Source organism: Mobula hypostoma, chromosome X2 (assembly GCF_963921235.1).
Source record: "Mobula hypostoma chromosome X2, sMobHyp1.1, whole genome shotgun sequence".
Lineage (NCBI taxonomy): Eukaryota > Metazoa > Chordata > Chondrichthyes > Myliobatiformes > Myliobatidae > Mobula > Mobula hypostoma.
Window position 1 is genome coordinate 39,780,690 of NC_086129.1, and position 16,124 is coordinate 39,796,813.

The window sequence follows — 16,124 nt, forward strand, 5'->3', positions numbered from 1 at the left end:
CTGCCTTATTCCCTGCTTATGGTAGTTGCAACCTCTTTCAGTCAGAGTCCAGTTACACCAGGCTTGTGGCTGCATTCTGCTTATGTATAGATCACCTCAGGTCTGTGTCTTTTGATGATTCCAATTACAAACTACACTCAGTGGCCACTTTATTAGGTGTACGTTCGTAATCTTCTGCTGCTGTAGCCCATCCACTTCAAGGTTTGACATGTCGTGCGTTCATTTGCAAATTTCTCTGTTCTCTTATCCTTTGTTCAGTGAGTGGATGGATAAATGTGTGAAGAGAAGGGAAGCTGGAGGCATTCTACACATGCCCTTACACTTCCTTCCTCACCACCATTCAGGGCCCCAGACAGTCCTTCCAGGTGAGGCGATACTTCACCTATGAGTCGGCTGGGGTGATATACTGCGTCCAGTGCTCCCGATGTGGCCTTCTATATATTGGCAAAACCCGACGCAGACTGGGAGACTGCTTTGCTGAACACCTACGCTCTGTCCACCAGAGAAAGCAGGATCTCCCAGTGGCCACACATTTTAATTCCACATCCCATTCCCATTCTGACATGTCTATCCACGGCCTCCTCTACTGTAAAGATGAAGCCACACTCAGGTTGGAGGAACAACACCTTATATTCCGTCTGGGTAGCCTCCAACCTGATGGCATGAACATCGACTTCTCTAACTTCTGCTAATGCCCCACCTCCCCCTCGTACCCCATCTGTTATTTATTTTTATACACACATTCTTTCTCTCACTCTCCTTTTTCTCCCTCTGTCCCTCTGACTATACCCCTTGCCCATCCTCTGGGTTCCCCCCCCCACACTTTTCTTTTTCCCTGGGCCTCCTGTCCCATGATCCTCTCATATCCCTTTTGCCAATCAACTGTCCAGCTCTTGGCTCCATCCCTCCCCCTCCTGTCTTCTCCTATCATTTCAGACCTCCCCCTCCCCCTCCCACTTTCAAATCTCTTATTAGCTCTTCTTTCAGTTAGTCCTGACGAAGGGTCTCGGCCTGAAACGTCGACTGTACCTCTTCCTAGAGATGCTGCCTGGCCTGCTGTGTTCACCAGCATTTTGTGTGTGTTGCTGGCATTAACACTAGTACAGATATGTTGAGATAAATTACCTTCTCTGCCTGTAAATTCAATATGGATTGATATTTATTAAAAACCAAATTGGATGAAAATCCGTAATACCCCTAGTAATTAAAGGAACGAATTAACAAACAAATGTTCAGCAGTAATTGTAAGTGACTTAGTGACTAAGAAGACTCATCATCATTCTGTGCTGTGTGGTATGACGTGGGCAATCATGGTCTTTCCATGACCATGATTGTTCTTGCCAAATATTTCTACAGAAGTGGTTTTCCGTTGCCTTCCTCTGGGCAGTGTCTTTGCAAGACGGGTGACCTCAGCCATTATCAATACTCTTCAGAGATTGTCTGCCTGGTGTCAGTGGTCGCATAACCAGGACTTGTGATATGCACCAGCTGATCCTAGACCATCTCCCATGGCTTCACGTGACCCTGATAGGGGGTGGGGGGGGGAGGTTAAGCAGGTGCTACACCTTCCCAGGGGTGACCTATAGGCTCGCGGAGGGAAGGAGCACCTTACACCTCCTTTGGTAGAGACGTAGCTCCACCCCACCAGCCACAGTAGACTAAGTATTGCTTTGATGTCTGAGTCAAAGGTGATATATTCAAACCCACGTCAACGGCAAAAGCAGAATCTCTTTAGGCTCCTCTCCAATGAAAGTGTGAGGGTGCACGAGGCTGTCAGAACTTCAGATAAATGGTTAAAGGTAGACACTGAATGACACATAAAGAATCCCATCAAAATATTGCAGAGAACATCAGTGGAGCTATTTTTTGCATCCTGACTATTTAAAAACGCAGAATATGTGTACTGTATACTTTATGAACAGTGCAGAACAATTGAGCTCCTTCAGCCCATGATGTTGTGTCATCCTTTTAACCTACTCTGAGATCAATCTAGCCATCCTCTCCCTCATAGCCTCCATTTTGCTTTTGGCCGTGTGCATCTAAGAGTGTCTTAAATGTCCCTAATGTATCTGCCACTACCACCACCCCCAACAATGTGCTCTATGCACTTACCACTCTCTGTTTAAAAACCTATCTCTGACATCCCCCCAAAACTTTCCTCCAATTACCTTAAAACTAAGCCCCCTCATATTAGCCATTTTTGCCCTGGGAAACGTCTCTGGCTGCCCATTCAATCTTTGCCTCTTATCGTTTTGTGCAGCCCATTTTACATGGTGCTCTTTGTACTTTTATTTGTTGCTTCACTATATGCTGACTTCATCAGCGGTGCTGGCATTTAATATCCATTCCTGATCTGTGGCCATTAGGAGTCAACCTTTTAGGTGGATCCAGAACCACATGTAGGTCAAACTTAGTAGAGATAACAAATGTCCTTCCCTGAAGAGCATAAATATCAATAGAAAAGATTTCCAGATTTATCAGTCTTGATGCAAGGTCTCGACCTGAAACCTCAACAATTCCTTTCCTCCCCCAGATATTGCTTGACCTATTGAGTTCTTCCAGCAACTTGTGTTTTCTTTTGCTCCAGATTCCAGCATCTGCAGTCTCCTGTGTTCTGGTTAATCATATTGCTATTTTTTGGGAGCTTGCTATGCAAAGATTGGCTTTTGGTTTTCCTAGGTCACAGTAGTAACACACAAGTATTCCTTTGGCACAAAGAAAATATTTGGGATAGCTTGGGGTCATGCTATGTAAATGCTGGAATTTCTATCTAAATACTGAAAATGTCAACATTTCACTTTCATATCCAGAAACAGCTTATAAAGTGGTTTCAATGTATTGAATACAAAATAAAAGGTGTGTCATTTAGATAGTCTTGAACTATTGCCTAATGGGATCAGATTAGATCGAATTTGATCAGCCATGATCATATTGATTGGCAGGACATGCCCGAAGGATCTGACAGTCTACTTCTGCTCCTATTTTCATCACAGATAAATTTGAATGGGAATCTTATTCTGGGTAATATAGGGGTGACTGGAGACATTTTTGAGGTTGGAGCAGTGCAATGGGAGCTTTGCCTTATCTCCATGTCCTTCATGCTAACAATAAGTGCCTGAACATAAACACAACTATTTACTGCATTCTAAAACATAGGAGCAATAGATGTGCAGGAGAAGGGGAGCAGGGGTGGATTAAAGGCTGGTGAAAGACCTCAACTATTCTCTAGAAGACTTTTAGAAAGCTGGTACTTAACAAAAAGAGGGAAATACTTATCACTCAAAAGAATGTGAAAACAGCATTATTCAGGTGACAACCTATGATGAAGCATTAAACATTTCTAAATGAGAACGAGATGATACTGGAGATGGTTGCCATAAGCAACGCAACACTCCAAATTAACCAAAACCCGATGAATGATGAATAATTAAATCTCTGTTTAAGGCCACATTAGTAGACTACACTAGAAGGAAACTGGATTGATCAAGTTGCAAAGAGAATCAGTGTTCTGTGTATTCACCCCCCCCCCCCACACCCCGCGTATGGTTTGCTATTGTTGTTCTAGCTAACCTAACCCCAGGTTAAACAGACAGCTTTCCCTCTCCGAAATAAAAAGCAAATAAAGCACCAGAGACAGAACTGAAAAGTTATAATAGCCTCAGCCATAAGTTTGAGGAAAACCTTTATTGGATATCAGTTGTCTTTTCGCTTTGACACATTAATTCTGCGGGCACCATTCCATGCAAAGCCCTCAAATCAACCACTGAGTCTTCGCCCTGGAATTACATCTACAGCATAACAATGGGAAATTTGGCTTCTGCAGTCCAAGATGATGTCTGCGTCTTCCACAAGCCTCATGTCATCCTCCCTAGTCTCTCTAATGCTGGTCTAACCTCCCTGTAAGTGCATGCATTCTAATTGTCTCCACCTTTTTACAACTCCCTTATAAATTCCTGGTTTGATTTCTTAGCCAAAATCTTATATTGGTGGTTGTTAAATTTAGTCTTTACTTTATGAGAAAGCACAATGGCAGTATATGCTCTATCAATTAAGAATTTTAGCATCATTTCTTTCCTTCCACAATTTATTTAAACCATCTCTGCATGGTTTTCACAATAGAGCTTAGAGCAGCGAGTAGTACAGCACAGGAATGGGCCCTTCAGCCCACAATATTGTGCCAAGACAATTAAATTAGTAATTAAATGGCCAACAAAACCAATCTCTTCTGCCTACACAATTCCATATCCCACTATTTTCCTCACATTCTTCTACCTACTAAATTTCTCTTAAAAGTTCTTAATGTATCTGCCTCTACCCCCACCCCACGCAGTGCACTCCAGACACCCATCACTCCCTGTGTAAAAAACTTGCCCCTCATATCTCCTTTGAAATTGCTCCCTCTCATCTTAAATGCATGCCCTCTGGTACTAGACATTTCAACCTCATGAAAAAGGTACTGGCTGTGTTCTCTATCTATGTCTCTCAATCTTATAGTCCTCCATTAGATCTCCCCTTAGCCTCCACGGCACCAGAGAAAACAACCCAAGTCTGTCCAACGTCTCATATTAGTACATGCCCCCTAAACCAGGCAGCATCCTGGTAAACCTCCTCTGCACCCTCTCCAAAGCTTCCACATCCCCCCTATAATAGGGGGGTCAGAACTGTCTGCAATATTTGAGATGTGGCCTAACCACAGTTTTATAAAGCTGCAACATAACTTCCTGACTTTTCAACTCAATGCCTTGACTAATAAAGGTAAGTGTTCCATATGCCTTCTTAACCGCCCTATCAACCTGTGTAGCCATTTTCAGGGAGTTATGAACTTGGAGCCCAAGATCCCTTTGCTCATCAACACTTTTAAGGATCTTGCTCTTAATAGTGTACTGTCTCTTTACATTTGACCTACCAAGGTGAACATTTCACATTTGGTTGGGTTAACTTCCATCTGCCATTTCTCCGCCCAGATCTGCAACTGATCTATATCCCGTTGTATTCTTTGTCAGTCTTTTATGCAATCCATAATGACACCAATCTTCGCATCATCTGTAAACTCACTCACCCACCGATCTACATTTTCATCCAGGTCATTGACAGTTTCCACTCATAAACAGCAGAGGTCCCAGTTCAGATCCCTACAGAACACCACTAATCACAGACCCCCAGCTAGAATAAGCCCCTTTGACTATTACCCTCTGTCTTCAATGAGCAAGCCGGTTCTGAATCCAAACGGCAAATTTACCATGGATGACATCCATCTGAATCTTCTGGATGAGGGTTCCATGAGGAACCTTGTCAGGCACCTTACTAAAATCCATGTAGACACCATCCACAGGGCTACCTTCATCAATTGCCCTCATCACCTCATCAAAAAACTCAAGTAAGTTAGCAAGACACAACTTGGCCCACACAAAACCATGCTAGCTCTTCCTAATTAGGCCATGGTTTTCAAAATACTCATAAATTCCACCCCTAAGAATTCTCTCCAATAACTTCCCTACCACTGATGTGAGCCTCTTCGGTTTATAGTTTCCTGGATTATCCCTGGTTCCCTTCTTGAACAATGGAACAACGTTAGCTACTCGCCAGTTCTCTGGGACCTCACCTGTGGCTAGAGAGGACACAAAGATATTGATCAAGGCCCAGAAATCCCTTCTCTTGCCTCTCTCAATAACCTAGGGTATGTCCCATCAGGCCCTGTGGCTTATCAACATTAGTGCTCTTTAAGGGACCCAACACTACCTCCTCCTTTACCTTGAAATGCCCTAGCATATCAATACTCTCAGCACTAACCTCCCTATCTTCCATGTCTTTCTCCTTAGTGAATACTGATTAAGGGTCTCACCCACATCCAAGTAAATGTTCCCCTCTTTATCCTTGAGTGGTCCTACTCTCTCCCTCGTTATTCTCTTACTCTTGAAGTATAGAAATCCTTGGAATTCTATTTAATCCTACTTGCCAAGGACCTTTCACAGCCCCTCCTGTTCTCCTAGTTCCTTTCTTGAGTTATTTTCTGGCTTCTTTATAATCCTCAAGGATTGAGTTTGATTCTTGCTTCCTAAGCTTTACGTACTTTTCCTTTTTCTTCTTGACTAAATTCATCTTCTCTCTTGATATCCAAGGTTCTCTTCCCTTGCCATCCTTTTCCTTCCTTCTAACTGGTACGTTCCTGTCCTGTACTTTGTGCCGCTTGTCTTTAAAGAACCTCCACATGTCAGACGTAGACTTGCCCATAAACAACTGTTCCCAATTAACTCTCCTTAGTTCCTGCCTAATGCTTTTGTAATTTGCCCTGCTCCAGTTTAAAACTCTCCCACAAGGTCCATTCTTATCCTTATCTATAGCTATCTTAAAACTTAAGGAGTTGTGGACGTGTTCCCTACCTTCTCACCCGCTGAAAAGTCAGTCATCGAGCCAGGTTGATTACTCAACACCAGGTCCAGTATGACCCCATCTCTTGTTGTACGGAGTCTATTCATCTGTACCTAGATCTGGTATCATCTTTTTAAAATTTATTTGCACCATCTGTGTATACTTCGCATAATATGCAGTACAGAACTGTGCACAGCAATCTAAACTTTGCAATGAACTAATATTCAGCACAAATGTGCTCTCTATTCAATCTCAAGTCAAGTCAAGTTTATTGTCATTTAACTATACACAAACTAGCCAACGTTTCTTCAAACCAGCGTGTAAAGCCCAGTAGTACGCATAGCAACTTATGAAAGTAAGGATAAAATCTACAGTGGATTGCACATAAATAACAAACTAAAGTGCATAAATTAAATATTGTAAGATACAGAACAGATTAACCAGTGACACTTCAAATGCTAGGACTTCCTGTCCAGTCTTGAAGCTCCTTGCTGCTTCACTTGGCAACTGGTTGAACTGTTTATTCTGTACTTCCCTCCATAGATCCGGTTTCAGGAGGTCTGTGTACGATCTCAGATTCCTGTTCATAAACAGCATTGCAGGTGTTTGATTTGTCGTGGCATGAACAGAGTTCCAATACATGAAAAAGAAGTTGTCCACCTTGTGATGCAGAGAAATGCCCTCCTTGTCCATGGCTTTAATGGACTTCTTGAAGATTTCAGCTAACCCATTCGTTGCTGGGTGGTGAGGAGCCAACTCAAAATGTCTGATGCCATTTTCCTTCATGAACAGTTGGAATTCTTCTGACGTGTATTGTGGTCCGTTGTCACTCACAATTTGTCCTGTTAAGCCATTTCTGGCCACGATAGTGCTCAGGGTGGAGACAGTCTTTGCTGAGGTGGTTGACTTCATTGGTATGACCTCCAGCCACTTTGAGTGAGTATCCACAGTAACCAAAAACATGGAGTCCATGAATAGCCCAGCAAAGTCAATATGTACTCTTTGCCATGGTGACAACAGCCACTTCCACAGGTGTAATGGTGCCTGTGGGGGTATTTGTTTTTTGAATTTTTTGGCATCCCGAACAGTTTTTGGCCAGGTCTTTGATCTGTTTATTTATTCCCTTCTCAAACACCTTGTCATTAGCATTAAGCAGCTGTGACAGTCTCTGGTTAGTGCTACCATTTGGGCAGCAGTGTGCCTGTTGATGTCACACTGAGAGCTTTGATTGAGTGTCAGTCCAGTTGGATTTTTCTCAACCACTCACGCCCAAAAAGTGCTGGCCCTTCACTTTTCAATACATAAAGCTCTAACTGTTGTGTTTGGCTCCATACATCACGTTTACTTTCAGTTTGCTTTTGGACGACACTTTTTCATTTGTGTAAGTCTTTAGCATCACTGAGGTCTTCTCTAATGGTATCTTAGAAAACAGTCTGTTGCAGTCAGCCTCTGGAATAATAGACAAAGCTAACCCTGTATCCAGCTCCATTTTCAGTTTTACACCACATACATCTAATGTGATCCAGATTATATTGCAATCTGCTTCAGTAATACTATACAGTTCTAGGCATGACAGTTCACCTTTGTCAGACTCTATATTGTCTGATTCTGTTTTACATTCGGTAATTTTCTACATTTGCTTAGTTTTGTGTTTGAGACTTTTCACTCAATTGTGCTTTTTGTCTGCCTTGCATATTATCTCTCTGTGACCTTGTCTGTGACACTTTCTGCAGACTTTTTCTTCGAACCAACAGTCATTTGCATCATGGGAGGATTTTCCACATCGATAACATCTCTGGCCTTTTGCACCATTCAGGGAAATTTTGTCATTTCACATTCTAGCCTCCTTTTCTGTAGGTCTGCTGCATCCTTTGCTGCAGTCTCTAATGATATTGCAATGGTCAATGCTTGTTCAAAGGTTGGGTCTCTTTCTGACAGTAGCCTCTTCTGAGTGTTTTGATCATGCATGCTACACGCAAGCCTGCCCAGAAAGTCCATCTCTAAAGTCACAGTACTGAGAAAGTTTGCGCAGTTCTGCAAAGTATTCAGAAATGCTTTCATCTTTTGACTGGTTCCTTTGGTAAAATCTAAATCTCTTAGCTATTACCAGTGGTTTAGAGCTCAAGTGATTATGTAAAATTGTAATAATTTCATTGAACATCTTGCTTGCAGGCTTTGCAGGGGTTACTAGGTTGTGGAAGAGACTGCACGTCCTTGCACCCATTAAGGTAAGCAGTGAAATCGCTTTTTATTGCTCCTCCATGTTGTTTGCCTTACAATGCAGTTCAACCCTCTCAATATATGACTCCCAGCCTTCATTAGCGCTATCAAGTTCATCAACTTTCCCAGCTAACGCCATCGATACGTTATTTTCACTTTAAGTTCAGCACGTCTTTCACTGTTACTCATGCATTCATTTGGCTTTCTCATGCTGTTTAACTCTCGCTGTTTCATCCAGTAACTGTCAGTGCAGTTCATGATCTTTTCTGACACTCAAATTCATCCTCATTGCCAATTTGTTCTGTCTGTGCACAACTACATATCAGTTAAATAAAAACACGCACATGGGACATGGTTTCAACTGATGTATTCACATTGCAATGGGAGAGAGAGAGAGCAATGCACATGCGTAGACAACAGATCAATACGTAAGTGGGGGTTTCACTGCTCTAAAAGAAGTAGATCCATATATTACAATATTAAGAACAGCAGAAAAAAAGAAAATATTCATAGATTCATACAACTGAGAATATTTAGTCCATAGTGTCTGTGTCATGTCTTTTGAAGGACTAACTAAATATCCAACTTGCCAGTTCTTTCCTTATGGTAACTCAAACGTTCAGGATTTTAAGCACTTCCCCTTTGAAAGTCCAGATTGAATCCATTACTCTCATCCTTTCTAGTAGTATATTCTGGTTCATAATACTCGACACATAAAGAAAGTCTCATCTCCTCCCGAACATTTTGAAACTGACACCATGGTCCAAGAGTGATCAACAGCAAGAATTTTTAATATAGTAAATAATGGGTAGGAAAGCTTTAAAGGATCAGAGGTATATGGGAATGGGACTACCATAGATGAGCATCTTGGTTGGTATAGACAGGTTGGGCCAAAGGGCATGCTCTCTTCTCACTGCTGCCACCAGGAAGGAGGTACAGGAGCCTTAGGTCCCACAGCACTAGGTTCAGGAACAGTTATTACCCTTCAACCATCAGGCTCCTGAATCAGCATGGATAACTTCACTCACCTCAATACTGAACTGATTCCACACCTTATGGAGTCACTTTCAAGGACTTTACAATTCATGTTCTCAGTATTAATTATTTGTCTTCCTTTTGCACATTGGTTGTCAGTCTTTGTGTGTCATCTTTCCTTGATTCTGTTGTATTTCTTTTTTTCTATTATGAATGCCTGCAAGAAAATGAATCTGAAGGTAGTATATGCTGACATAGCATATGCACACTTAGTTGATAAATGTACTTTGTACTTTGAACTGTACCTGTGCTATCTTATTCTCTCACTGTATTCCAATTTCCCTGACAGCAGGGTTTTCGAACAGTTTGACACAGCCATTTAAACAAATGGACAAAGGGTTGATTTTAAAACACTCCCTTGGAGAAGCTCAAGTTATGCAACTCAAAAGCTTATGTCCTCAGCAGATAACTGCCACCGATAACAAAATAAAGTTCTCACTGATTTGATTTGACAAAAAATGACACATTTCATGTGACAAATAAAGCAAATCTTTATCTTTTTAAATCCAGAGCTCAAATGAACAGAATTTGGAGTATTCAAAGCACTCAGCAAAGTTTATGTCAGATGTTGCAGGGCAACGTACTCATAAACTGGCTGGGAATGTTTTCTTAACTGAAAGGCACAATACAAATGGAAGGTACTGTTGCTGGATGGAAACGATTCTGGTCAGTGTTAATATGGAAATTTCCATGAACACAGCCCTGACTCAGTATCTGCCTGCGCCAACGTGTTCAAAATGCTTCAGAATTTCCACTGGTCAACAACTTGGTTAAAATCCTATCATTTTCAGTATTATCTGAGATACTCCTATGAAGAGAATGGAGTATGAAATTAGTTCCCAATAAACCTGAATAAGCTATACAAATGAAATCATGAACATTTGTTTAAATTGAACATTTCAGCAAGTCCAAAGTACAAAGTAAATTTATAATCAAAGTACATATAAGTGACCAGACACAACCCTGAGACTCATTTTACTGCAGGCATTCACAGTAAATACAAGAAACACAATAGAATCAATGAAAGACTGCACCCAATGGACAAGCAATCAGTGTGCAAAAGACAGGAACCTGTGCAAATACAAAAAGAAAAAAAGAGAAATAATGATAATAATAAATAAATAAACAAGCAAGCACTAAATATCGAGGACATTAGATGAAAAGTCCATGAGAGTGAGTCCATAGTTTGTGGGAACAGTTCAGTGATGGGGCAAGTGAAGTTGAGTGAAGTTATTCCCCCTGGTTCAGGAACCTGATGGTTGAGGGGTAATAACTGCTCCTGAACCTGGTGGTGTGAGTCCTGAGGCTCCTGTACCTCCTTCCTGATGGCAGCAGTGAGAAGAGAGCATGGCCTGGATGGTGGGGATCCTTGATGATGGATGCTGCTTTCCTGTGACAACGTTTCGTGTAGATGTGCTCAATGGTGGGGAGGGCTTTACACATGATGGACTGGGCTCCATCGACTACTTTTTATAAGCATCTCTGTTCAAGGGCATTGGTGCTTCCACACCAGGCGAGATGCAACCAGTCAATATTGTGTCCACTGCGCAACTACAGAGTTTTGTCAAAGTTTTAGATAACATGCCAAATCTTCTTGAAGAAAGTAGAGGCGCTGTTGTGCTTTCATTGTAATGGCATTTACGTGCTGGGCCCAGGGCTGGTCCTCTCCACATTCTCTCAAATAGACTGCAGTCTGTGTATAATTGGAGCACAATGCGCAATACTTAGCTTGCATTCTCCTGATTGAGTGCTACTGAGGGTCATACAGCTAACCTGCACATTTATCTCATATCCATTAAACAGTGGCAGGCATACTAAAAGGATGAACTTGCATTTTTGTAGCTTTTTTCATAACCCAACAGGTCCCGAAGTATTTTATAACAAATCAAGTGCTTTCTAATGTATATACACTGTTGTAATTTAGGAAATGTAGCAGGCAATTTATTGCTAGCGAGGTTGAACAATCTGCAAAGTGATAAACATTAAAATTTTTAATGGGCATCATTTGAGAGGCAAGTACTGACTAAGACGCGGAGACAAGCTCCCCTCTTTTCCCTTATGTTATGCTATAAGATGTATCACATGCACCCAAGGAATATGGACTGAGTTTACTGTCTTAGATGAAAGATGGCATCTCTAGTACTACAGCATTCGCTCAGCACTGCAGAGGTCTGTCAGAGCAGCTTATGTCCAGTTAAGATCAGAAGGAAGAAATGCAAGAATGACTTTGGTGTTGAGATAAAGATGAAGTGGATATTGTTTTTGATCTTATTTCCAAATATTGTTTTTGATTTGCATTTCTTATGAAAAAAAGATCACATTTCTTTCTTTAAATGGATGACAAGTCATCGGGTATATTTAAAGTGGAGGTTGATTGGTTCTTGATTAGGAAGGGCATCAAAGGTTACAAGACGGCAGGAGAATGGGGTTGAGAAGGATAATAAATCAGACATGGTGGAGCAGACTCGATGGGCCGATTGGCCTAATTCTGCACCTACGTCTCATGGTCTAAGATATTTTTAGATAAAAAATTTAAGAATCCTACAATAAATCCTCAGGGTGCTATGCATGCAGTTATAAACCTAGCAATATAAAGAAAAAGTCAAATGTTTTCAAAACAAGTAAGCCAGTAAAAATAAATAATTGCATATAAGCATATGCCTTGTGCCTGAGAGATTAATGCATTAGTTATTCATGAATTATCAATAAGTATAATTTAAATTATTTGCTATTTTCCAATATTGATTCAAAAGCAATAGATTGTTAAATGTTACACAAACATACCATATTTCTACAATATTGAAATACTCCATTGGTTAACAGTTCCTGTCAAATTACTGCCCTTGGTAATTCCTTTCAAATTACTCTGCAAATTTATAATTGTTGTGTTCATTATTGAGGGAGAGTGCAGAGGGCACCAGGAGTCCATTATGCAGGATATTCAACTGAACTTTATTGATAACCCAGCTTGTACGGAATGTGAGCTCCTCCCATGTGCGAGCGGCTAACTGCATCGCACTGGAATACCACTATTAACTACCATTTCAATAATAAGAATTGTCAATGTAAGCTCCATTTTCATTGCACCAGCTTCCAAATGCCTCTGGTTCTCTGCTACTCAAATTTAACTAATACTGCACTGCAGTATAAATTAAAAGAAGTTCAAGATATTAGAAGGGAGCTGACTTACATTGATGTGCTTTGCTTCAATAATTCTCCTACCATCTGGTACTTTGCCCGTGGTTGGTCTTCATGAATAAATCAAAACAATGAGAGACAATGCACTACTTGACCGGAAAGTGTTGAGCAACAACCATCAGGATTGTGAATCCTAACCATTTTCTCTTCCATGTTCTGAGGGAACTGAAGTCGTTTACAGCAACACCATTTCCAGCTCAGGTGAACATTAAATAGGGAAACCCTGTTGTTTTTGTGACTCTGAAATGGCAGGAAGTGGCCAATCCCTCGTGGAGTGTGCAGTACAGACTGAGAACTCGGGATAGTGGGAAACGGAGGATCTACATTGCCACCATAAGTAAAAGGATGTAATTGCAGTTTTAATAGTTTACACTAACTGCTCTGCTATTTACAGGCTGTTTAAATTTGTGATAGAAAGATGGATAATATTGAACTTTGCTTTGAGATACATTGGCATATTATGAAAATTTAAGACTGATTAAAATAGTCATAGTCATACTTTATTGATCCTGAGGGAAATTGGTTAAATGGCAACTTTTCATCTTGAAGAATTGTCAAAGGTGAATTAATGGATTGTTTTAATGAAGAATTCTGCTGTCTGACTCAGTCACAACACTTCATCATCCAAATTAAAAATTTATGTTGAAGTTCCACTGCAGGTTCTTAAGAACAAGATTTCGGCTGGTTCTTCCACCTCAGTACTGAGTGACTGCTGCTCCGTTGGGCTGGTGTCTTTGAGCTGAGACTTAAAAGTTTTAGATGTGAATTTAGATATGAATTTTAAGGCGGCCTGGTAGTGCAGGGAGGCATGGTAGCGTAACATAGTTAGCGCAATGCTTTACAGCAGCAGTGACCCCCGATCAGGGTTCAATTCGTATGGAGTTTGCAGGTTCTTGCCGTGACTGCATGGCGTTTCTCCAGGTACTCTGGTTTCCTCACATTTAGGGTCAGGGTTAGCGAGTTGTGGGCTTGCTACGCTGCAAGCGTGGCGACACTTACAGGCTGCACCCAGCACAACCCTTGGACTGTGTCGCTTGTTGACGCAAATGGCACATTTCACTGTATGTTTCGATGTTTTGATGTACATGTGACAAATAAAGGTAATGTTTTAAAAAAATCTTTAATCTTTGTTGTTTGTGATTACAATGGTGATAACACTTCAGACAACTTACATTGATTGTAAAGTGGATTTGGAGATTATTAAGTCCTCAATATAGGATAAATGTGTATAATCTTTCTATTGGTGACCTCACTGAGGGAGGCAGAGGGTTTACAAGTGCTGGTCTTTACACAATTGCTTTAAGGGGAAACCAGCCTGGACCCTTTCGCCTGATTACCATCCAGTCATCCTGTGTTTAAGAATGACAACACAGTCCTGCTCAGCTCAGCAGATACTGAATAAAGACAGGAAATTCCATAACACAGTCAGAAAAAGTACCCGTTCAAGTCCAAGAGTAAATCAAAGCACAATCTATCCAAACTGGTCCCACAAAAGTACAATTTTCGGGTTAACTGAAGTCCAAATCGGCCTAATGGATCAATTGGTAAACCAGATTTTGTAAAAAAAAACTGTCGAGGTCCACCCAGTTTATTCAATAGTTCTTGCCCACCTAGTCTATCTCATTGGAAGAATGGTGGATGTTATCAGCTTGGATAAGAACATAGTAACTTGGTAATTTAGGCCTTCAGTCACTGAAGCTTATTTAGCTTCTTAATGAAGTCATGCCTGTTCTTCATCATGACTCCAGTCTCTAGACTTCTGACCAGGAAAAATCTCTATTTTATCATTATTAACTGAGCTGGCATCTTATCCTTTTTTTTAACGAGCTTTGCACTTTGAGAGCATGGTCTCAAGGTCCATTGTTGTCCTTCCTGATCAATATCCTTGCACCACTAGGAATGGCATGGAGAATGATTAGTCAAGAGCAAGATTAAGGCTAAACTGTGATCCCATACCTGAGAAAACAGTACTGATGCAAGGCTTTGACCCACAACGTTGACAATTCCTTTTCTCCCACAGATGCTGCTTGATCTACTGAGTTCTTCCAGTAGATTGTTTGCTGCTGAGAAAATAGTTTAATGATTGACTAATATATCAACAGAAGGCTTACAATGCATGAGTTTTTGCCACAAAGTGCCTTAAATGAATGAAGTAGCTTTAGAATGCAACCTCATTTGTAATGGTCCCACAGAAAGCAATGTCAGATTGTTCATATTATATTATTGATTGGATGTGATTGCCTGTCTGAGACAGTGGAAGAGCCCTTGACTTAATCTTTCTTTCAGAATATAGTGATTCCCTCAGTAGTGTATTGAAATGTGAGACAAGACACTGTAGTCAAGTTTAATCAAATTCAGGTTTATTGTCATTCAACCATGCACAAGTATACAGCTAAACGAAACAGTGTCCCTCTGGGGCCAAGATACAAAACATAGTATACTGTATGTAGTCACACACAGCACATATACTTACAATCCATCACATACAATCACACAGTAATATTACCACAAGTCCCTGAGTCCCATTCCTTTCTTGAATGGTATTTAAACCACTTTTCTGACTCAGGTGAGAGTGCTACACACTAAAGAATGAACTGGCCATGAGAGAATGTTAATATCCTTAGTAATGTTATCCAACTTGAGTCAATAATGTCAGAAGAGAAAGGAGAAAGAATTAGAACAGATATTGTGCTGGTCTGGATACAGGAAGGAGCAGATCAATCATTAGGCCAAGGCAGGAAGGACCAATCAATGGCATTGATTTACAACAACAGAATATATTACTTGGAAGTCAGAAGCCTAGAATTTACAACTGCAAAGCCAGCAAATGGCATCAATAACATTTACCTGGCTGCTATTTTAACTCTAACTTTACCCCTTGATATTAATCAATGCCAAGAGACCAGGGAGATGTGTCCAGCTATTTTCCGAGAAGACCTCCTTATTCAACACCCTGGTTAACATCTCATCCAAACGATGGCACCTCTGACAGGTAACACTGCTCCCACACTGAGGTGGAAACATCACTAGAATTTACTGAGTCTATCGGCTTCGCAGAAGGAAAGCTATGCCTTGGCTGTTTACTCAACATGATGTTATTACATCTACAAACCAGATTCAGTTCAATATACCTGACAGCACAGAAGGAGTTATCATCCAGAAATAGATTTCAGGCTTTAAGGTGGAGGGGGGGGGGGGGGAAATGAGAAATTAATTGCCCCAACTTCAAAAAGACCGGAGTTAATGATGTTAATAATTGAGTCAATTTGCACCCATTTTTGGATTTCTTAGTATCTCATTGG

General features: G+C 40.9%; 1 long non-coding RNA gene across 2 annotated transcripts in view; it reads right to left on the reverse strand.

The window, feature by feature from the left end:
- LOC134341045 (uncharacterized) overlaps nucleotides 1-13,045 on the reverse strand; it is a 44,097-nt gene extending 31,052 nt beyond the window's left edge. Inside the window, exon 1 of one of the 2 annotated variants that reach the window (XR_010016703.1) lies at nucleotides 12,815-13,045. This is a non-coding gene — a long non-coding RNA (uncharacterized LOC134341045). Of the gene's footprint in view, nucleotides 1-9,617; nucleotides 9,648-12,814 lie in introns of those variants that run through there. The other variant, XR_010016704.1, reaches the window with a different exon arrangement.
- Nucleotides 13,046-16,124: the final 3,079 nt, after the last annotated feature.